A 25,635-nucleotide genomic window follows, 5' to 3' on the forward strand; every position below is an offset into this window, starting at 1 on the left:
AACCATGTCAGTTTCAAGGGAGCAGGGGAACCCTACCTCTAGTGAGTATAAAGGAAGTGCGGGAACCAGGGGTCCAGTGCATTCAGAGGAGTGCAGGAACTGGGTCACGGTGTGTTTAAAGGGACTACAGGAACGAGGGGCCCAGTGTGTTACAGAGTGTGTGGGAACCGGGTTTCATCTTTTTCGTAAGACTTTATTTGCCCATTACATCTCAGATCCTAGTCCCAATGCCAGCTGATCTTATGTGAATCCCTCTACTTGGATGCAGAATTCTGCTTCATGGAGTCAAAACTATATATAAAATAACAGAAATGGAAGAGGGTTCTCATTCATCAAAGTCTGTTTCAGACTGTTATGGTGCAACATACAAACAACACAAACCCCATTAACTTATTACTTAGTCACCACTTCAGCCCTAGTGCATTTAGAACTGTGTGGGAAAAATAGAGCCAAAATGTTACAAGTAGTTACCAGTAAATGCAGGTGTACATCACCGATAACACAGCTCATAATGAACATTTCTGATTGTCATGCACTTAGGCATCATTGACAACCAGTTTGCAGCCAATCTGGGTTTAAAAGGGCTGTGTGGCAATTAGTTTGGCTATTAGCAAAACACAGTGCGACATTTCGTGCCAAGGGGCTCAGTAACCATTTACACTTGGCAAAACCTCAAAATGTCTGTACGTCCACACTGAAACTCCCACCTTCCTCAGTGATGTGTAAAGAATTAACTTTTGGATTAGTCCTTGGTGGGTTTACCTTTGACATTTGCCCCCAATTATCCTGCATGATTCATACCCAAGAGGTAATGCTAATATAGACTTCTCATGCCACATTTAGTTTAACCAAATATTTATTTTTTGTCCACATTATTTCTCAAAAACAGACTTATGTTATAATGTAAACAAACATTATTTCTCAAAAACAAATTATGTGCAACTATTCTGAACACTGCCAGAAAACATACCAAGAGCGTCTAAAATATACAAAGGAATATGGCAACTTAAAAGTGATGGAAAGAGAGGTCATAAGTTGTATGAATGTTGCATGGAGGACTTCATGGGTATACATAACGTACAGTATATCCCAGTTTTTGCTCCAAGTTAGTTGATCTCTGCTATTGGGGCACTACAATTATACATGGAGCATGAAATAATGTAGCAATTTTCCTGGTCTGTCACCATTCCTTGGACAGTAAGAATTCAGTTCCCAATTATGAATTCTCATATCAGACTGGTGTGGGTACACTTATGCAATCATCAATTATTGTCAACTCTTCTTCCACCATTTAGATCGTTTGGCATTTTCAGGTGAATCTGTTCTTTGCCTTATGAAACCATACAATTGGATGATGCTCCAGATATGTGCTTTCCATTTATTGAAAACCAAATTTGACTTTCATGTTTACCTCCATGAAGCAACTATCCAAGCTTAGCTGCACCATGAGATGACTGAACAAGTGCAGGCATACAGGAAGGCAAACTGAAGACAATTCACTTCAATCAACTCTTTGGACCCAATTCAGGAGTAGCAAGGAACAAAATGGTAAACCACATGTCTGTTTACTTGCTCAGTGGGAGATATTTTTAAACTTGTATTCTGACCCATGGACAAATTTAAAATGTGCTGCTTTTCCTTTGCTCCTATATCTGATATAACAACAACTTGCACTGAAGTTCAGTCTCACATGTTCCAGTATAGCAAGGAATGCCAAGACTTTAAATCTTGAAGCAGATACCAACACCACATCAACATGTGTTTTACAGCCTACAACCAGATGAAGACAAGCCCTGCTTGGCACATAGCCTCCAGAGAAACTTCAGCCAATAGTAAAGCTTACTCCATCTGCTACACATCAGTGTTAAGATCTGCTTGTGTGAATGGACTGACCCACACAAGACAGTCACAGAGCAAGGGTAAGAATCATCACTTCATAGCTGTTACCTTTTCCTTTCCTTGTTATAATTTAACTAAAATACATTCCTGCATATTGATTGGTGAAAAGAGGAATTTCTCAACAGTTGATGTCCAGGCTGTGCGCATTCTGTAGAGCCATAGAAGCAGTGTCATAGAAGCTAAGTCACCAGTAGCAACCATCTGATGCACAACTTAAATTTTTAGAGGACAGCAATGGGAACACACCAAAATTAGTGGATATGTCACAAAAACTGCAAACTTTGCCAAAAATATGCAACATAAAGCTGGTTCTGATACTGGCAATTAAAAGATCGTACTGTTTTAATTTGACATGTGTACCTTCTGTTACATCAACGGCAACTCATGGCAGTCTCAACCAAATAGTCAGATTCTATTTTGGAGCTCTAGCTTTTTCTATTGATCAGCAACTGGAGACTGCAGGTGCGTTTTTACCCTGCATTGTATTTTGCATTTTGTGATGTCATCTCTACAAATGAAGTTATTTTGCATGCAAGACAAAATATGGGGTTTAGTATGTTTAAAAAATTTTGATTAACTTAACATCGATTAAATCAGAAACAAAATGGAGCACATCAAGGTTAATAAGACCCCAGGGCCTGATGGGATCTATCCCAGGATGCGAAAGGAAACAAGGAGAGGAGATTTTTGCATCTTCATTGGACACAGGTGAGGTACCAGAGGACTGGAGGATATCTAATGTTGTCCTTTTATTCAAAAAGGACAATAGGGATAAGCCTGGAAACTACAGACCAGTGAGCCCTACATCAGTGGTAGGGAAATTGTTGAAGAAATGAGGTAATGCACTTTGGGAAGTCAAATTCGGGTAGGCAATATAGAGTAAATGGCAGGGACCTGAGGAGCATTGATGTACAGAGAAACCTTATGTGTAAGTCCATAGTTCCCCGAAGTGGCAACACAGGTGGATAGGGTGGTGAAGGCGGTATTTGGGATCCTTGCCTTCATAGGCAATGAGTATAAGAGTTGGGATGTCAGGTGTTGTACAACTGCAACATTAGTTAGGCAGCATTTGTAGCACACTACCGGAAGTGGGTGGTAGCAAAAGAGTGTGCAGAAGAGATTCACCCAGATGTTGCCTGGAATGGAGATCTGTAATTATAAGGAGAGATTGAAAAGACTGGGTTTATTCTCACTGGAGTGTAGGAGGCTGAGGGGTGACCTTAGGAGGTTTATAAAATAGTGAGGGACATAAATAGGATAGATAGTCAAAATTGTTTTCCCAGGGCAGGATCGTCTAGAACTAGAGGGCACAAGTTTTAGGTGAGAGGGGAGAAATTTAAAAGAGAACTGAGAAGTAAGTTTTTCCACAGAGGGTGGTGAATATCTGGAACAAGCTACCAGAGGAGGTGGTGGAGGCAGATACAATTATAACGTTAAAAGCCATTTGGACAGGTACTTGGATAGGAAAGGCAAAGAGGGATATGGGCCTAACCCGGGGAAATGGGATTAACACAGATAGGCATCAAGGTCGGCATGGACAAGGTGGGTAGAAAGGGCCCATTTCTGTCCTGTATAATGCTACAGTTCTCTGATAATATGACATTCAACCCGCAAATCTTGAAAAATGCACATATTGCAGTGACAGAATAAATCTTTCCACACAACAAAATACTTGGTGTCAACCCCGTCTGACTTCTGATTCCTCATTCCAAATTTGTAGCTCACTACAATTTCTGATAGCTTTGGCTTAAAGTGACCCTCTAGTTTCTGAACTATTTCACTGAAAAAATACATTTTTTTTTGCTTTCTGTGGCATTAGATTTACCAAGGTATTGTACGCTTCAGAAACCACCTAGGTTAAAACAATAGATCTCTTCCACTCCTGTATTGCATTATTCTGTACCTGTGCATGTTCACAGGTACATCTGCACCATTGATGTTATAATCGTGCAGGCAGACTCACAAAACAGCCCATGAGGGAATAGCTAGCGTCATCTGGACTCTCTCAGCTGATTATTGGTGCATTATGTTAGTGGGATGATTAGAGCACGGAGAGGGTCATTCATATGCACCAGGACTACTATTTCACAGGTTGCTTAGGACGTCCCTTGTTACATCTCTATACAATTCCTCCCTTCTCCACTAAGCTTGAAGATAAAGTTCCTAATATTGAGCAGGTACATCAGTCTGGTGCCCAGTATGCAGTACAATGATGTCTGTGCACCTCCTCAGTACATGTTGCATGTACTCCCGTTATGAAGCAAGCAAAAGTACATCATCTTGAGGAGACCAATGACAAACCCCACTACTATCCCAGTACTGTACCTGCATGTCTCTATCTTTATTTCTGCTCAGCTGTTGTGGCTGGAGTGCAACCTGGGGTGTGAGAAGCAGTGAAGCTAGAGGGAGCTCCTTGTCCACTAGGATCCATCAGCCATCACTTTGGGCAGCACTGGCCACTGAAAATGTCCTTCAGTACAGACTTCAACAGAATAAACAGTTATGAAGACTGCCAAAACACATAGCATAATCCATCAAGAAATTCTTCCCATAATCCACCTCCTAGACATTTAGGGAATAGAAAACAATTTGGTTCATGAATAGATGTAGGTTATTAATTAGACTGCTCAAGCGCTCATGAGTGCTGATACATCCCTATGCCCAAGTTAACACTGTCTCCTCACTGAAATCAAAGAAGATATAATTCTTCATTCATGAGAGGTGAGGCTCGGTGACCATTCTAATCCTGTGACAAAAAGCAAATTTAAGAGCATAAGTTTCTCTCTGTGGCTTCCAGTGTCTAAGAAGATAAAAGTCACCGCCATCTTTACCTCCACTGAGAGAGTTGGTTCAGGCACAAGAATTGTCCTGAAATTAACACATTCCGGTACTGATAATCACCCAAGCCTGTTTGTCACGGAGGTCCAGGTACAACGTGACATTTCCCAAAATTCTGTGGGAGTAAGCCCTGTTCAGATGGATGTACCTCTACTTTCCGCTCCAGTAGGCCCTAATCCTCCCCAAGTGACCTGCTACAACTATCCTAACATTTTCAGTAATGGAATACTGCTAAACACCCACTGAATGAGTACTCATTGGCTAAGTGCTGCAAACAGCACTCCCAGGTAATTTGAACACATTCTGTTGATTTTGGGAAATGTTTGAATGGCCTGCAATAACTTCTAAAGCTATCCTGTCATATTAGCAGAGTACCCCTTTAAATTTATTATTGAAAACTATAGTACACGTGGATTCATTGATTTTATACATGTAAACCACCTTAAAAGTTGGTAGTAAATATTTTTTTTACTCTAAAAAAAAGTTTCATGTGGATAGGAAAGAAACAAAGTTTTTTTTGAGGGTGCAGTTACACTTCAGAGAGTATGCCAAGACCACCTTGTCTGCTGTACTTTTACACTTTCCAATTAACAATCTTAAAAGAGCATAAGGCAATTAGACCTCAATTGTAGCTCTGATATTTTCATAATTGTAGGAAGCACTAAAGTGGTATCCCCACACTTTGGATTGTAGTGGTAGAATCTGACAAGTTGAGCCTCAGCATTAAAAACAGAAATGTCCAAAGCAGTGCACTGCCTGAATTTGGAGACAAGAGACTGCAGATGCTGGAATCTGGAGCAACAATCTGCTGGAAGAACTCAATAGGTCGAGCAGCATCTGTGGGAGGAAAGGAAATGTCGACATTTCAGGCCGAAACCCTGCATCAGGACAGGCCACTTTCTGAATTTACCTGGATTGTGATTTGGTTAATATTTAATTTTATTAAAGCATTCTGCCCCAATGTTAATCCATGTTTCTTTTATTTGTAGCAAGCACTTTTTTTGTGTAAACTGCACTGAATGGGACATTATGTTGCAGTTGTATAAGGTGCTGGTGAGGCTGCACTTGGAGTACCGTGTACAGTTTTAGTCACCCTGTTATAGGAAAGACGTGGTTAAACTGGAAAGAGTGCAGAAAAGATTTACGAGGATGTTGCCAGGGCTAGATGCCTGAGTTATAGGGAGAGGTTTGCCAGGCCAGGGCTTTATTCCTTGGAGTGTAGGAGAATGATGGGTGATCTTATAGAAGTTTATAAAAATCATGAGGGGCATTGATAAGGTGGACGGTAACAGTCTTTTCCTGAGGGTAGGGGAGTCCAAAACTAGAGGGCATAGATTTAGGGTGAGAGGGGAAAGATTTAATAAGGGGCTTGAGGGGCAACTTTTTCACGCATAGGGTGGTTAGCACATGGAATGAGCTGCCAGAGGAAGTGGTTGAGGCAGGTACAATCGTATCATTTAAGAGGTACTTGGACAGGTACATGCAGGGACGGGGCTTAGAGAGATATGGGCCAAACGCAGGAAATTGGGACTTGCTGGGCCGAAGGGCCTGTATCCATGCTGTATTGCTCTATGACTCTGTGACTTATGACTGAATCCATAAATATTTTCTTTCAAGTTACCATATTTCAGTAACATTCGTTTTAGGCTCAAGTGAATTGATTTAAAAGAAAATTGATTTATTTTTCTTTCAACAATAAATTTAAATCGACAATTACACCAAAAATAAGTTAACTGCCTTTAGCTGACAAATTACTGGCTGCTGAATTACACAAATGACTTCAAAATGTATATGCATACCACAGCTACTGGGGTTTTGGTAATGTACAAGGCCCTCGAGTCATCATCTCATTAGTACCATCTTGACTACAGTTCTATTTTTAATTTTCTTCCATGTGATCTGAATTAATATTTCAATCTTACTTTGCTTTACTTGCTGAAAGCAGTTTACAGGTTTTGTCCTAAACTCAGTTCATCCAGTTCATGTCTGACTGATAGTTCTGAAGATAAGGACAAGACTTTAAACAGTGATCTCTCAGTAATTCAAAAAGCACCCTCTAATTCACTTGAAATGAATGCTGTTATGGAAGATAAGGTAGAATTAAATCAAAAAGCTATGATCTTGCAGTTTTAAATGGCTACACCTCAGTAATTAAAGGGAATTTCTCTTATCTTCAAAGTGAAGTTATTTTGGGAAGAGCTTTGGAGTTGTAAATGCAATGCACTTTGCAAAGCAACTAGAAATGTGAAGTTGTTAGTGATAAAATAAAACATTTCATCCATTTGTCTTTGGGCTGATGCTGTCTGTGGGTGATCAGTGGGGGTTTGGGAAGTGGGGATACGCTTTGGAATGAAGGAGAAAATAGCTCCAAAAAAAAATAAAATGAGAATGAGACAGAGCTCACTGGGGGAAAGACGACAAGTAGGAAAAACAGACTGAGAGGAGAATAAAATAAATGAGCAGGAAAAAAGGATTAAAGAGGCGAGTTCAGAAAAGAGAAAGGACCCAAAACAAAAGGTAGACAGAGGAAGATGAGTGATGGGATGATGATTGGAAGGAGGAAATTGAAAGGGGGGGTAGTGTTGGGGCACAGTTTGGTTTCTTTGATGCAAGGGACTTAACTTATGCTTGGGATGGGGAGGGAGCTAATATCATTATACTATCATGCAGAGTCCCTCTCTACTGTTGTTAGAAGTTGGATACAGGGGCTCCCCTTGGCCTGACTTATGGAAATCTGACTTTACACAAACTCTCCCAAACATTTTTAGAGCCTCTTTCAAGCGTAGTCTTGTAATAATAAAATGTTTCATGGTATTCATTAATGACTGGATACAGTATATACTCCATTAGTTTAATTACGGGTAATGTTAGGATGAATATTTGATGAAATGAAAGAACAACAGATCCTTCTGACTTACGGAGAAAATTGGCTTACGGACAGTTCTCAGGAATGGAACTTTTACGTAACCCGGGGACTACCTGTATTTTCAATGTTTATCTTAACAGCTACATGACTGTTTTAAGAAGTTTGATGCTAAAAGAAAATGTTCTGGGCTGAGAAGTATCAAAGTGAGAGAATTTTATTAATCTGTGGCCTTTAACATTGCAACATAATTTTGGTTGCATTTGCTGTGAATGAGCCAACTGTACTAAATATATAAGTGACTTTTTGAAAATATATTGATATTGGATGGTAAGTGCTATTTGTTAAACATAGTTTTTGCAAGAGTCTGCAGGAACATTCCAAATCCGAGACTGTGATACGATGGAGATCCTACGGATGGTCCCCTGCTTATGTACTGAACTAATGGTACCGGCTTATTGACAAAAATGGCCATCATCATAATGCTGAGGAGGGGGGACCAGGTTGAAGTAGGGACAGGACTTCCTATGCTGGGAATTCCCATGATACAAGATCCAATGGAATTTCTCATTTAATTGTTGATGTTCATAACTTTTAATGTGGACAGAAGAATTTAAAAAGGGAAAGATATAAAAATAGGGTGGGAATACAAAGCTTGAAATGAGCACCATTTTATATCCATGCAGTTTAGATCAATTGTTTCTTGGCATCTAATCCTACATCATTGAAACTTCCCATGTGTGATATTGTACGAGATCAGCTTTTACATGAAAGCACTGGTAGATTTATTATATGACGTGTATAATCATTAGTTTAGTTTACAGATGTACAAGTTTGTATTTGATATGGAGAAAACAATTTTCAATACTCACTTCCCAATTTAAAAAAAAACAAATAAAAACAAATGTCCAAGCCATCCAAGAAAAGTCCAACCTTCAATATGCCATACATTGACTGCAGAGATGCCTCAACGCCCTTCCTACTCTTGGACAGGGAGAAGAAAATTGGTTGGCATTTCTCCTACTGAAATAAGTCTTTCATGTTGTGCTGACTCCCCATACTTTTGGAATTTAACTGCAAGATTCTAGTTTTCAAATCTCACATGGTCCACCCATTCAGGTTACAGCCAGACAATGTACTCAAATTGCCCCAATAACATCAATATTTGGACAAACCATTCCATTCATTCAGCACACATCAAAACTCTTTCCTCTAATAAATCTTTAAAAGAAACAATACATATTTATTCAGCATTTTTTCACAGACATAGGAAGGCCAATATTATATATATTCTATTAAGTACTTGTGCAGTCACAGTTGTAATGTGTGCAAGTGGAGCACAAGGGCAAACATGGAGCAGAAAAAACCTGAGGGGAAAATAATCCTTCATACTGAGAGAATAAATTAAAGTTTAACTAAATATTATCAGCCCTATGATTGTCAGGATCCATTTTACGAGCATTCAGAGGAAAATCAGACGCCTCAAAATGATCCCACTCAAACACAATCAAGTTGTGCATTTCATCTAGACCCCTGGCATTGCAATGCTGATTGGCTGGTTGCCAAGCAACATTCAAGTTAAATTAATTGATTAATCAATTGATTGCACCTAACAAGATGACACTCAACTTCAGACTAATCTCTGCATTAATCTGTTTGGAGTTTGGTTTAAATACAGGGCTGACATAAGTTTCTCATGGCACCAGGACTATTGATCTGCAGATGACAGAAGAATTGCCTTAGAAGGTCTATCATGTACAGCAATGTTTCTGTATGGCATGCAACAGAAACTTATTAAAAGCTTACTCACTAAACATGGTTGCGAAAAGACACAGATACTGCATATGTATGATATGCATATGCACAGAGACATCCAGACAAGCACAGTGACATCAAATATTCAGTCTGAGGTGTCCAAGGTTCTTCTAAGTAGGTTTTTCATTAAGAGTTGTTTTGAAATGATCTCACCAACACCTATTCACTGCCAATGTTCTCAGGTCCTCTTGATTCCAACCTCCACATCTGCCAATCATCTCTGTGACTTGTTACTCTCCCCACCATTCTCTCCCTGACCCCACCAATCAATTGCATGGTTAAGATGTCTCTTCCGTAAAGTCCCCAGCTGACCCCTTAAATGTCCTCCTTACTATGTCCCAACCCAATCATCTCCTGCACCAACCCACCTTGATCCCATCCTCCCAACAATGATCATCTTTCCAACCCACAGTGCATTTCCAAATACTTCTTCTGCAATGTCAAATGATGAAAGCTCACAGAGGAAATGCTTTTGTGCAAGGTTGCAGGTTTGTTGTGGAAGACCTATTCAACAGTGCACAAAGCATTGAGACTTCTCCCAAATGGCACGGGCCCTGCATGCAACACTGCTTTAATGTATCTTTTGCCAAAATTTCATTCTTTTCATCTTCTGTTACAGAAGTGAATATCTCAAAGCCATACGTCTCTCTGAATTTTTAATTCCCAACTTTGTTACTATAATTTTCCTCTTGTGAAACCATTTGACCTTGTTATGAAAAGTTCCATTAGTTCTGGCAATCCATAGATACCTCACACAAGTGATAAATTCTTCATCTGTTAGCACAAGCAGTGTACTTTACCATTCAAATATAGTTAGGGCACATCAGAAGCAAGCCTATCCTTGATCTCTCCAGACATCCACACAGATGTGATAGACAAGGGAAATTAATTAGCATGCTCTGGGGAAAAAGTGGGGGAATAGAATTGAGGAACTAGTATAGAATTAATAAGCCAAATAGCCTGCTTTTTGTGGTGTAACAATTTTATGAATCTATGTCCTTTCCAGCAGATGATACTAGAATGTAATCAAGATCATTCATTACAGCATCTCCACTAGATCAGATAATAGCAAACTTAGAACAGGTCACGTATCAAAACTTAGTGCTTTCTTGGCACTTATAGCTCCATTCTACACAAAACCATCAAGGAACTTGTGTAACTTCATGCTGGCACCATACCAAAATATGAAATGGTGTAACATTAACTTAATGAGATTTAAGTGCAGAGGGGAGATACTAAACAGTAATTTTGAGAGTCTCTGCAATATATTGCAGTCCTATATATATTTGAATCCATTTTGCACCCAGTATAGCAAAGTGAATTTTTCACAAAAATGTCATGAAAATTAAGGGCAAAGAAAAGTTCAAGAACGGTCACTCTTTGAAATATGTTTTCTTTAACTCAATATCAAGTGACATAGAAAACTTCATAATATATTTGTTATTCCTCCTGTCAGTATATTTGCATACAATCCAAAAGGCACTGAACATTTCACCAGAGCCCCTTCAATACATAAAGGAGAAGATGGAAAGTGCCTAAATATCATTTTTAGATGCATTTCTATCACATCAAATGTATCTCTATACAGGTTAAACTATAGTTAAAATGCCCACTATTATCCAAAAAATGTATGCTGCAAATGAGATGTATTTCAACTTTAAAAACATAGAAGCATATGGACTTGCAAGATTCAGAAACCATTTGACCTATCATCCCGATATTCTTAAAATTCTTCAAAACACTCCTCACAATTTCTCAAATTTCATCATCTTACTTTTCTACTATCAGCAAATTTTCAGAATGTGTTTCTTATGCCTATACAGGTGAAACCCACAATATGGCAGCCTGGGTAACGGAAATTCACCCTCACAGAATTCACAAATCACTACCAAGAATAGCTGGGATATGGAATAAAAATTCGTTCTTGTGAAATGCAAATAAAAAAACAAATATTTTTCAATTTGCATTTCTTGGCATATGAGCAGATGACATGGCTTTGCATTTCAGAAAATTGTAATATAGACAGTTTTCAAGGAACGCAACCCTACCCCCTGCCACCTACATGCCCCTTCCCCCCTTCCCCTGACCACACGATGCAGGGGTCACCTGTATCTATTTACACAGGAAACAAAGCACTGATCCCTGGATGTAGCAGTTACAAAAGTTCCCCAATCAACATTTAACAATACTAACTCTTTGCTTACTGCCCATCAAACAACTTTTTTCCCCCCCCCAAGTTTTCTTTTTCCCCAATTGTACCCTGCACCAGAATTTCTCTCTCTCGTGATCTAGGTTTCAAACAAAATCTGCTGCCAAGCTGCAAAACGAAATGTTAGGGTAGGTGAGGAAAAGCTTGGTCAAAAGGTTTTAAGTAAGGTGTTAAAGAAAGAAATTGAGATAGAGGCTAACATTTAAACTAAGTTCCCCCAGAGGCGCCATGGTTAATCCATCATGGGCGTAACCCTCCCTGCCATCGAGGAGGTCTTCAAGAGATGGTGCCTCAAGAAGGCAGCATCCATCATGAAGGACCAAAACCATCCAGGACATGCCCTCTTCACGTTACTACCATTGGGGAGGTGGTACAGGAGCCTGAAGACCCACACTCAACATTTTAGCAACAGCTTCCTCCCCTCCACCATCAGATTTCTGAACGGTCCACGAACCCATGAACACTACCTCATTATCCCTCTTTTGTACTATTTATTTATTTTTGTGCCATGTTGTAATTTTTATGTCTTGGACTGTACTGCTGCCGCAAAACCACAAATTTCATGACATATGTCAGTGATAATAAACCTGATTCTGAATCAGGAGAGTAAAGGAGACCCAAAATAGAGGTCATTAGATATTCCAGATTGTTCGTAGGTAATAATTCTGATTGAAGTAGTAGATGAGGCGGAATACTATGACCATATGGAAATTGGATGAGAACCGGTATCTGTGTGGTAAATGGCTGGGGGTGAGGAATGTGAAAAGGAATATTCAATAAATGTCTGTGAAAAAGTGAGGCAAAGTGAGCAAAAATAGATTTAAAAATTGTGTGGAACACAGGATTATCCTGGTTTTCATCCTTGTAATTTTTGAATATTCAAGTGTCATTCATGAAAAACAATTCCTAAATCTTATGATGCAAAGACATAGAAGGATCACACTTCCCAGTTTTCTTATTTTCTCTTACGAGGCCACTGATTAATAGTGGATGCCAGCAGCCTTCTCGTACCTCATGCAGATGTCTGTTGTATGTCATATTTGTCTCTGGAAAATACACATCTATACCTAAACTTACAAATTTGCACTTTGCAAGGGGATTACCAAAGACCAATCAGGAGTTGTAGTAATCTTGCATGATACCTTTTCTAGTTCCAGAACACGGTGCACACCTGTACCTCTGCCCTTGTGGAAACAATCATCACGGCACAGACTAGGAATTGAACCGCAAACTCGTGGCTTTGTATCACATTATGCATGCAATCATCCATAGTGTGACAAAGCAGGAGTTTGGGGAGATTGATACCATTTCCATATAAATGTAATCAGGTATTTGCCAGTAATCCTTTCCTTCAGTCTGTATTTGTGGCATTTCCTGTTGAAATGAGTTATCATTTCTCTGGGCAATGAAAATCACATTGAATAAATAAAGATTGAGACAAGCTGTCTGCAGTTCCGACTAATCCATTCAGCCATTCCTTCTATGTACCATGATCTGAATTCCAAGTTGTCTGCTTGAGGGAAATTAATTGGTGGGGCCATGGGGGAGTGGGGGAGAAGGACTGATGAGATTGTTGTTCCAGGAGCTGGCATTGACTTGATGAGCCAAATGTTTTTCACCATGCAGCAAGGCAACCAACTAATCTTTGCTCACTCAGAGCGCAGTGCAAGCAGAGTTCACCACTACTTAAAAACTACAAGGATGAGCACCTGACAAGCCACAATCTTAAAAAGCTATGTCCCAAAAGCTGGGAAATGGGATTAATTTAACTCAATTCAGATGGCCACTAAAACAGACAATGCCAGAAGCACTCAGCAGGTCAGGCACCATCACTGGATATAGAAAGAGGTCAAGGTTCTGATAAATCTGGAGCATTGATTGTGTCTTTCCCTAAGGATGCGGCCTGGCCTGCCAAGTTCTTCTGACATAGTCTGCTTTAATTTTGGATTTCTAGCATCTGCAGTTTTCTTCTTCACTAAATTAAGATGGTCCATTTTGATAGGCAGGATTATCTTCTGCGCCATAAATTTTAGCATTCTGAGGCTTTTAGTGAGTTAGCAACATTTAAAGCCCTCACAAAAATACACATCAGAAATCCTAATACAGCTAACATGGATTGTGGTTGAAAATTTAAATTAAACTTTTTTTTATTTGATATGTTGCTGGACAGCAGAAATCTCCTCCAACCAAAGACTGAAACTGAAAATGGGTGATGCTAGAGGTATGTTAAATGTTTAAAAATCTTAAAAATCAACTCTGACAAGAACATTCAGTTATACAGTATGTTTAATATAATTAAACATTCCAAGGCATTGAGTTTTATCAAATAAAAATTTGACAAGGATTTTTGACACGGAGCTGAAGAAATGCATGACCAGAGGTTTAGGCAATGAGGTAGCTTTTATGGAATGTCTTCAAGAGAGTGATTGAGTGATGGAGAGGGAATTTCAGATTTTTGGGCTTTTGCAGCTGGAAATATGGCTCTCACAGAAGCAATTAGGACACCTCAATTGGCCAAAGTTCAAGAAGTGCAGAGATCTAAAAGGCTTGTAGGGATTCAAAAAGTTGCAAATATTGAGTGGGGGAGACGATAGATGAAAGAAGGACAGGGGAAAAGGTCCAGGTCAAAGGGGGTCTTAAAACTGAGGGACTGGCAGAATGGAAGGCTGCATTCTGACTGGTTGCATCACGGCCTGGTATGGAAATTCCAATGCATAGGAACACAAGAGGCTACAGAGGGTGGTGGTCTCAGCCACTTCCATCACTGGTATAGCTCTCCCCACCATCAAGGACATCTACAAGAAGCAATGTCTCAGGAAAGCGAAATCCATCATGAAGGACCCCACCATCAGGGCCTTGCCCTCTTCTTGATGCTGCCATCAGGCAGGAGATACAAGAGCCTGAAGACTCACACCTCAAGGTTCAACAGCAGCTTCTTCCCCACTGCCATCAGATTCTTGAATCAACCTGACAAACCCCAACAATACCTCGGGCTACGTTGCTTTTTTTCTCATCCCAACTTGCACTAATCTCATTATGTTTATTTTGTCATCCAAGTTATGTATCATTTATGTTCATTTAAGTCTAATGTTAAGTTACGTTTGTGATGTACTGTGCTGCAAAAGGCTAACTTTCATGGCATTTATACTCTGGGTATACATGCCTATGACAATAAACTTAAAATTGAACTTGAAACTGCATGGATAAGCAAGCACAGGCATGGTAAGTGAAGGAGACTTGGAACAAGTTGAGGAATAGCAGCAGGGTTTTGGCTTAACTCATTCATATTTTGTCAAAGTGGGAAGCCAGCCAGAAGAGCTTTGGAGTAGTCAAGTCTGGAGATAACAAAGGCATGGGTGACAGTTTCAGCTGTAGATCAGCTCAAGGAAGAAACAGGCAATTTTAATGATGGAGTGAATATATGGAAGAAAACTCTGCACAGTGTCAAACAAAAATCCAAGCTGTAAACAGTCAGGCTCAGTTACACATAGTTTCCTGTAATGGGAATAGTCGCCGAGTTTGTGGTTGGGACAATGGCTTCAGTCTTTCCCATATTTAATTTGATGAAATTTCTCCTCGTCTTATTGAATGTCGGATAAACAGAGAAAGAAACCTGAGACAGTGGAGTGATCCTGGGAGCTGTTTGAGACACAGACTGAATGTTATCCGGACCTGATGTCGTACTTCTAAATGATATCACTGAGGGGTGATGTGGATGAGAAATAGGAGACTAGGGATCGATCCTTGGGAAACTGCAGGACTAATGGAGAAGGACTGAGTAAAGGAACCTTTGCAGCTGATTTTCTGGCTATTCAATAAAAAAAACTGGATGGAACCAAGCAAGACCAGGACAATCCAACTCGAAAATGGAGCAGAGGTCTATAAGGACATTGTGGTCAATTATATTGAAGGCTGTCAATATGTTAGGAAAGAAGAGAGTGAGCTTACATAATCTAGCTCCAAAAGAATATCATTTATGACTTCGATGAAACTTGCTTTTGTGACTGTGATTGAAAGATTTGAACACGGATTTAAGAAAATGTTGGACATAGATTTCAGAGGCACCACAGCTTCTGGATAGGAAAGTGAAGGTGAGGATGAAGCAGTAAATTGTGAGGACAGCAAGTTCGAGGGTGAATTTCAAGAGGTAAGGATTGTTGATGGCAGATTAGAAAGTGTGATGAATATTGCCTGGGAAGAGGGTAGTATCATCTGACACTGGGCCCAGAAAGGGGAGATGGTGTTAACAACTTGGTCAGATTAGGATCAAAGTGAACAGTTGGTGGTCTCTTTACAAGATGGATTTAGGGAGAAAAAAGTAAGGAAATTGGATAGAGCTAAGAAAAAGATGATTTAAGGGCCAGTGCAGCAAGGAATATTTGGCCTGGTGGGCAAGAGGGAGGGAGGAGGCAGAGGAAGTTGAACAGATAGCCATGGCGGTTGTGATTTAAAAAAAAGTCCATGATCTGTCACTTGCAATTGAGAATTGGGATGGTGGAGCCAGGGGAAAATGAGCTCAGAAAATAGGCTGTGGTGGTAAATAGATAGGGTTATCTTGACATTCCTATATAATCTTTGCATAATCTTCAGTTTTAGAGCAGGACTTGAAAATGTTTTATGTAATCCAGACAAACTAGATGACGGATGGTTCATGTGTCACTGAAGCAGCTCAAAACCACATCACGTGGATTTAAAGGAGATGTTAGGTTTACAATGGGGAACAACTAGTGCAAGAGGCAATAATGAATTTAGTGGGGACAAGGGCATCAGAGGTATTGGAAGAGGTGCAAATCAGCTGATCGCGTCACGTTGAATAGTGATTTGGGGGTGGATATATTACAGTTGTGCTACAAGGTCACGTTGTTACTCAGCTAATTTAGGAAGATAAAATGGGAAGTTAAGGTGACATAGGTAGAAAGATATTCAAATAGACAGATGGATGATTGAAAAAAAAAGTTTAAGTACTCAGCAGCCGCATCATCAAGAAGTGCAGCAGCAGTATCCCCCATTGCCCAGCAACTGAGAGGCTGAGAAGGTGAATTTCATAGTGGTGTTAATTGGATTTTGATGTGTGAACAGTGATTCATGGTCTGGAACGGAACGAGCAAAGAGCACAATCTATCAGTGGCTGTGGCCGCTCACAAATGAGGCAAACAATGAAAAGGGATAAGTTCATTTCAGCACCCGTTGCTTATTGAACAAGATTGTCCATAGCGTTTCAATAAACACACTCCTCTCATTTACCACAAAGCTGCACTAATTTCAATCATATCTTTGCTCTACATCAATTACTGTTCACATTCCTCCTTCCCATTTTTGGGAACATCAGTCTCTTTTCATTTAATAGGCTGCCATCAGCAGACACCGTAACTGTAGCTCCCAGCATTTCAGTTTATGGCCCAGCAGACATCAGGGGTGTTTCCTTTCCATATACTACTGTAAAAAGCTTCAAATTATTACTCCAAAAAAATTTCCAGGTTGAAATAGGATGGAGTTTAAAAGATAAATGGTGAATACTGGAATAAAAAACAATGATGTTGATGAATACACGATAGACAGGAATGCTGTAAAGTTAGGGACTACAAATAAAACCAAACTACAATCTAAACCATTCAACAGGAACACAATTTGGAGTCCTTGGGTACACAGAAATCAGTCGATCATAAATGTGTCTGAAATTTTTGGCAAACATTGAAGGAAATGTCAGTGCAGAACAGTCTAAACAATTCACTACCTACAACGATTATCAAGTATGCTTATTGTGGTGTCAGTCAGGACTGTGAAGGCAATAGTAGGATATGCTGCCAATCAAATCCACAGAACATTATTTTGGGAACAAAGATATCTTGGTAGAAAAGAATTCAGAATAAAAACATACCCACATCTTACAGAGTTCAATTGATATTTCTGTATCAAAATAAGACTGGCTCTGGGATCTGAATGTAGATTAAAATTCTCATGAAACATGAGATTGAAATTAGAAATTAAGTAACCAATAACTAAAATTAGACAAACGTCTGAGTTTTACCAATATCATCATCTTCCTCTTCACTTTTACTCCAATTTTATGGGTTCTGAAGTATCTAATAGGGCCAACGTGAGAACTGCAGCTCTCCCAATGATGGGGCAGGCCGTAGCTAATGGGTCAGGCAAGTGGTAGTTTGCAAGGTGATGCATTCCTTCCATCACGTTCACAGTCCTTGTGAGCCCTCCTGAATAATGGCCTTGAGGTTCTCAGTAATAGAGATAATAGTTGTAGGTAGTGAAATATTCTTTATCAACGTTGAGCAGTCATGGACCAGAGATCCCCAGGAGTCAGTTGGGATGTTTCATTTCTTCAAGGAGGCGTTAAGCACATCTTTGAATGTTTTCTCTGCCTTCCCATGATAGAGTTTGGAATAGAGTGGCTGGTTCAGGGTTTGAAGTTGGACATGTGAATGACCTGGCCTGCCCAAAGTAGCTGACCAAGAGTAATTGGGGTGTCAATACTGGGGGTGTTGGCCTGGGAAACAACACTGACATTGGTTGCTTATCCTTCCAGTAAATGTGAGGGATTTTACAGATACAAGATTTGGTGGTATTTTTCCATGCCTTGAAATGCCTGCTGTAGGATAGTCCAGGTCTCAAAATCATACAAGAGGGCAGGGACATTAGTGCCCAAGTAGACCATGAATTTTTTGACAGGTCTTGATTTTCAAATACCCTTATCCTTGATCAATCCAAGGCTGTGCTGGTGCACTGAAGGCAGTGATGAATTTCATCACTGATATCTGTCTTTGCTAAGAGGTGGCTCTTGAAATATAGGAATTGATCCACGTTCCAGGGTCCTGAACCTTAATTATCAGAGAGCAGTGTGGTAAAGCAGGGTCAGGTTGGTACAGGATATTTTATTCTGGATCTTGAATGCAAGCCCCATCGTCTCCAAGCATTATTGTACTTTCGTAGAAGCTTGCAGGAAGATGGCCCTCAAACTCGACAACCAAACAACAACCAAAACTGATACACACTTATCAGTTGCCAAGAAATCTCCCCTATCATTTCTTTAACTATTGGAAATGGCTTAAACCATTCTGGATCATTTTGTGTCTTCTAATGGCAGATAGACAATACTGGCACTCTTCAAACATCTGGTACAAGAAGAAAACATCACAGCAGTCATGAATCTCAGGGTAAGCCTTCTCTAAATATTAATTTTTTTGATTGGCATTTGCATCTAATTACACAAGTACATAGAATAAAAATTTTCGAATTAGCACAAAAACATCTCATTTAAAAGGTTCTGACACTTCATCTTGCTTCACCATGTGATAATTCATCTCTTGGCTTTTTAAGAAGTGGAGTCTTTCATACAATGTAAATTGTGAAATTACCATTTCCTGACATCAATTTAAAGCTTGGGCAAATCAATGAAACTAGAATAAAATTTATTTTAATTTAAATAGGAATGTAATGAAAGGGCAGTGATGAGGGAGGAAACTATGAGTAGGATTTTAATGTGCAGACATGGTGGAAGAGCTAGTGTCCAATAGCATGTGGAAAATATGCCAGTCAGTGGCTTTTTAATTCGGTTACCTCACTCCGACCAGCAGTGACAGTCTTGATGCAACAGTTCAACTCCAGCTCCAGCTTTAAAGGGTCAATCCAAACACTAGAGCAAAGAGGCTGGAGTTGAGCTGTCAGAAAACTGGAGATGTCTTAGCAATAGGTTGTGATTTGCTTCACAGACCCTTCCCTTGATCTACTGCTGGCAACCGTGGAGGGCCAGGGAGTGATGTTGTTTACTGGTGACAGGATGTGCAGGTAAACATGCAAGATCTTTTCAATATCTATATTAATTGATCACTCTTGAACCTGCTCAAGGAACTCAAAGTCAATACAGCCAAATAAATAATTCAGGGAGAATCAGGGGCAAACTCGATCAAGGCATACAAAGGCAATTCTCCTCCCTGATGTCAAGAAAAATCTGTGCCTCTTTTTACATTTCATTTATAGTTTCCAAAATGCACACTTATGACGAATCCAAGATGGAGCAGTTCCATTGATTACAAGAGGCTCAATATCCATCTTTATTATCAACAGAATGCTGTGGCCACAGTATGTACAATCTATAGATATTCTTCTGCAACTCACCAGGGCCACTCTAGACTGTTAGTAAAGTCAGCAGTATGAATGAGAGGGCCTTAGATGAAAAGAGATTGGGCAGCATTCTACATCCATTATAATAAGTAAACTGTTGACACTTAACATCCAGGCTGACACAGGAAGTATGCCCAATTTGGAGAGCAATGGAATTCAAGAACATAATAGGAGCAGGAGTCGACCACTCAGCTCTCAAGCCTGCCCTACCATTTAACGTGATTATAGTTGATCTATGCTGGTCTCAACTCTTCTGTGATAGTTCCTCATAACCCTCAATACCCCGATCGTTCAAAAATTCATCTACCTCCCCAATGAAATAGCCTCCACAACACTACGGGATGGAAAATTCTGGAGATTTACCACTCCCTGCAAGGAGAAATTCTTATATTGCCTCCTTATTTTGTAACTATATCTCGTGTTTGAGACTCTCCCACTAGTGAAAGCATCTCAACATCTATCCTGTCTTGCTCCCTTAGGATCTTCTTATGTGTTTCAGTAAGATCATCCCTTATTGCTTCAAACTCCAAAGTAGACAGGTCCAACTTCTTTAGTTGCTCATGACAGGACAACACTATCCTTTACAGAATTAGCCTAGTGACTCTCTTTTGGACTGCCTCCAAAGCTATTATACCCTTCTTAAATAAGGGGACTAATGCCTATTAAAGGCTGCTAACATCTGTTGTCATATACTCAGCATAAGTCATGTTCTTTAAGAGGAGGGAGGAAGATAAGATGCAACATCTAGAATACACAGTATAATGATTTACGTTATTGAGGACATTTGAGGTTAAATTGACTTTAGGTTATGCCAAAACAAACAGATGAAGTGGAAGACAGCCAATAGAGGTGGCACAACAGTAGTCAGTCTGACACAAGACTCTATTTCATCATAAACATCAAGTATCATAGGAAAATTAAATAGGTACATTAAAAGGCTCTGAGAAAACATTGCTACTTGCACCCAGAAATCAAAGCTCCTGGATCAATTAGCATTCCTCACCAAAGAATAGGAATAAATCTGACTATTCTAATACTGGCAGCTGTGACTTTTTCCAACCCTGCTCCATCCCCTGCACAGACGTAGCTTGTTGCTAATTTTCATTAAATGACAGCAAGAAAATAGTAATTGCGGCCATTAAACCTGTTATGTACTTAGAACTAAAGCCTTTCATGCTGTGGAATAAATTACTTGCTCTCTGAATTGAATCATTCTGATTGCCATTCCAGCCAAGACAACAGAACATTACTGTTTGATCAAGAGAGCTAGTAAGTGAATAGAGAACATCAGCATAAAGGCAGAATTTTCAGAATACATTTCTCAGGCAGCTCCTTAGTGTTGAACCTGACTTAGTTCCACTAGAGTTTTATGTGCTCTGAGGTAATTAATAATTTCTATGCGGGACTGCAGACTCTGTCACAGATTTGGTACAGAGCTTAATAGGGCCAGTGTGTGAGTTGGGTGGGGTATTGTATGTACCTTCCACTGTTTGCATTTGGTTGCTATTTGCTTTCGCTGAAGAGACTCTAAGTGTTCTACGCCATCCCAGTGGCTTTACAGCCAGTTTGAATGCTCCTGGAACAGAGATTCTCACGTGCTGGTGTGAATGTTGCATCTTTTCAAGGAGACTTCAAGAAGATGCCTCCAAGTGCTTTTCCTCCTCCTGAGGATCCTCTGCTGTGACAGAGTTTGGAATCTGGTGAATGATGTGGCCCAACCATCAGAGCTGGGTGAACATTCAGAGCCTCGTCATGGGGGATAGGATTATTAGCCTGGGGGAGCATGCTGGCATTGGTTTGCCTATCCTGCCAATGGACTTAGAGGATTTTGTGGAGATAGCATTGGTGGTACTTCTCCATTGCTTTGAGACTCCTTTAGCAGATTGTCCACTTCTCCAATGCATAGAGGAGGGCAAGAATCACTGGTGCTCATGAGGTTGGTGCCAGGTTTAAGGTCTTAAAACACTTTTCCTCTGAGAGCTGAAGAGTGTGCTGGCACAGTAGAGGAGGTGAGTGATTTCTGTGTGCACATCTGCCCTCACTGATAGGTGATTCCTGAGATATGGGAAGTGATTTATATTAACCAGGGTCTCATTATAAATTTTGATGTTTGGGGGATGGGAGGGAGTTGGAATTGCTCTAAGCTAGAAGGCCAAATCATGTCGACTCTGTACCCCAATACTTAATTGCCACTCACAGACCCAAAGCAAACTGAACTCATGTAGTATATCCTGAGCAGTGACAGGGCCTCCCCACCCTGAAACACCCACCAGCTTTGAGAGCTGACATGGTGTACCCACAGGTTTGGCAACTGTAAAAGGCACAAAATCTTTAACAGATTTTAACTGACATTTGGAGAAAATTAAATCTAATCACAACTGAAAATGATTCAACTTAAAAAAAAATCCAAAACATAATAAAGTCAATTAAAGACAACCAAGAACACTCACAAATAATTAAGATCATTAAAGTGAAGTACTTAAAAAAAAAATACTTTCACCTTTATATCCTTGATCCTTAACCCTACCATGCCTACTGAAATCTATAGGGTCATGAATTCTGGCTCAGGGGTGGCCCTCTTAAAATCAGTAAGTGTTGACTTCTATGTTTGACTGCACATATGCAGAAGTCCCAGACCCACAGCTACTTAAACAGTTAAATGGCAGCAGTATCGAATATTAGTGAGATCTGGCCTAAAGCCTTTGCCCTCATAATTGGACTACAGCTTGTCTAACCATTCTTTTCCATCTGCGGGATTCCACCTCAGAAGTTCAGCAAGTGACACTAAATGAGATTAAAGACATTTACTCAATGTTCATTTCAACAGGATGTTCAAGGAAACCTTCAGACATTATTTCACCAGTAATCTATTTTAAGACAATGAGATTAAAAAACCACAGTTGAGCAGAAATGAAATGGAACACCATAAACTTCAGAGATTTTGCTCATCAACAAATATTAAGTACTAAATCATCATGAGGTGTCGGAAGATGAAGCCACACACACCTCTTTCTCTTCTAGTTGCCACCAGGAATAAAAGCTACCTAATTTATCCATTAATTGCTGAAATCAACACAAGAAATTAAAGTGTTATTGTGTATGCACACAGACAACATATCATAATCTTGGTATATTTCACTTTGCAAGCCTTCTTTCAGGATTAGCATGAAAGAGAAAGGAAAGGAAATGCAAACAAAGTGCGTACACGGAATTCCTCCAAGAAATTGGACAAGAGCAGTTTTTCTCATTTTGCTTCATTTTGGAGAAGAGAACAGCCTTGACTGTAGTAAAGCTTTTTGGAATGTCCCTAAATTCTGAAGGTGCTTTAGAAATGTACCTTTCTACTTTCACACTAAATCAGAATCCATCTCTTAAACAGACTCTGCATTCAAACTGCAAAAATCAGCATTAAAACTGGAAGCCAAATAAAAAGTTCCTGAAGAAAGGTCATCACCTTGAACCATAATTTACTCTATTCTGAACTCTGCCATGTGAAGAGATTACCAGATGGACAGGGGGAAGAAAGGCAAGGATGTGCCCAAAGCCTCCCTAAAGAAGTGAGTCATCCCCAACAGCTCCTCAGAGTCTCTGACTGATGACTGCTCAAAGTGGAGAAGGAGCTTTTGGAATGGTATTGGGAACCTCTTGTCCATGCATTGGGAACACAAAAGTCCAGTGTAATTGTAGAAGGAACGCACCACTTCACAAACTACTCACCATCCGTGCCATCTGTGGAACAGTCTGTAGTTCCCAAGTTGATCTCATTAGGTACCTCAGAATCCACCAAACCAAGTGGAAGCAAGTCATCCTCAATCCCAAAGGACTGCCTCAGACAGAGTTAAGATTTCTCTATCCATAGACCTGCTTCCTATTCCTAGCTTCATCTCCCTGGTATCACTGTTCTTTGTATTCATAATGAATAGAAAAGGGATGATCTGCTGCAGTCATAAGAAGATAGTCTAATAAAATTCAGAATCAGAATCAGTTTTATTATCACTGACATACGTTGTGAAATTTGTTGTTTTCTGGCAGCAGTACAGTGCAAAACAAAGGCATAAAAATTACTATAAGTTACAAAAATAAATAAATAGTGCAAAAGAGGAATAACGAGGTAGTGTTCATGGATGGTTCAGAAATCTGATGGCAGAGGGGAAGAAGCTGTTCCTGAAATGTTGAGTGGGGGTCTTCAGGCTCCTGTACCTCCTCGCCGATGGTAGTAACATGAAGGGGGCATGTTCCGGATGCACCACCTCTTGAAGATGTCCTCGATGGTGGATGAATTCAATATTTATTCTCAGTTGACAATGAAAAAACGTATCTAGTTTTACCAGCCAATTCGCTATCAGGCCAGATGATGTAACACTTAGATGGGACAACCCAAACAGTCACCGTCTATTTAAGGGCTGGATTTGGTGTAAAACAAAAAGGTGTGGTAATAAAGCATCTTCAGAATTTCAGGTCATTCCAAAAAGATCTACAGTCAAGGATGCACTTTCCAGATGTACTCAGTGTGGCAATTTTGGACAAACAAACAGCCAAACTGTGCAAAGTTCTACAAATAGTAATGTAATAAAGAACAAAGAGTCTGTTTTAGTGAAGTTGAGTGAGGGACCTCAGGGGAAATCACCCTGCTCCTTTTAGAAATAATGCCATAAAACTTTTACAATACAACACAACACCCTCTCAATAAGGGATAAGAACTCTAATTTAAGAGACTAAAATTAAACAGGTCCATTATTTACATCAAAAAAAAACAAAATTTACATGTGTAAGTTGCAAACTATATCATTTTTATAATTACAGTATATTCTATAATAAATGATTTTCTAACACTCCCTTAGTAACTGCCTTAGAGATAAAATGTATTCCTTAATTTAATTTTGCTGCAGTCAGTTACTCACAGAACATGTTTTAACATGGGTCTCTAGTCAAAGGAAGTCACTTCTCACTGTGCAGACTTCAACTGACAACACAGGCGTCAAGAGATAATTACTTTTACTCAGGGTGTTATAATATAAAAGCCAGTTTGGTGCTTTGAAATTTGTTAATGCATATGGGAATGTGGTTAAATGTCAGATTACCTACCACATTATGGTCTTCTGCATTCTGTAAAAGTTAAGCTGCCCCTTGCAAATCATGGAAAAGTATTCACTGAAATTTCTTTAAGGAATTTACACATCAGTGATGTCACTTTAATCTTGTTGGTGTTTTCAATACTGTATATTAGATATTTTTCCAAATAGCATCATTTAGGAATGATGTCAATCCTCTGGAGAGGGTAGAAAGGATGATCACCCAGATAATAGCAGGGATGAGAAACTTTAGAAGTAAGAAACCTAGAATTGTTCTTAAAGTTGAGAAGGTAAAGGAAGACCTAACAGAATTCAAAATTATGAAGGATTTCAACAGCAAAGGGAGAGAAACTATTTCCACCATCAAATGGATTGGTAACAAGAGGTCTTAGATTTAAAATAATGATCATAAGAGCAAGAGGAGAAATGAGGGGTTTTGTTCCCATCCTGAGATTTCATAAGATCCTGATCCCACAACCAAATCTCATGGGCTTTATTAAGCTTCACAGGCTTTCAGCCACAATTTTATAGGGAATTAGATTGGCCTCCTCCTATGTATAAACATTGATATATTAATCTGTATTAATTTGAAAACTAATAAAAAGATTGAAAAAGAAAGATTGGCCTTCTCCTGTGCTGGAAGATTATATTATTCTGTGATTCTTATGTCATGGTCAAGAAAGTGCACCAGCACCTCTACTTCCTCAGGAGGCTAAAGAAATTTGGCATGTCCCCTTTGACCCTCACCGATTTTTATTGGCGAAGCATAGAAAGCATCCTATCCGGATGCATCATGGCTTGGT

General features: G+C 39.6%; 1 protein-coding gene across 1 annotated transcript in view; it reads right to left on the reverse strand.

The window, feature by feature from the left end:
• LOC127575971 (E3 ubiquitin-protein ligase SH3RF3-like) overlaps nt 1-25,635 on the reverse strand; it is a 243,699-nt gene that overhangs the window by 162,035 nt on the left and 56,029 nt on the right. The gene's annotated exons all lie outside the window — the stretch shown is intronic.

Source organism: Pristis pectinata, chromosome 11 (assembly GCF_009764475.1).
Source record: "Pristis pectinata isolate sPriPec2 chromosome 11, sPriPec2.1.pri, whole genome shotgun sequence".
In the NCBI taxonomy this organism is placed as follows: Eukaryota; Metazoa; Chordata; class Chondrichthyes; order Rhinopristiformes; family Pristidae; genus Pristis; species Pristis pectinata.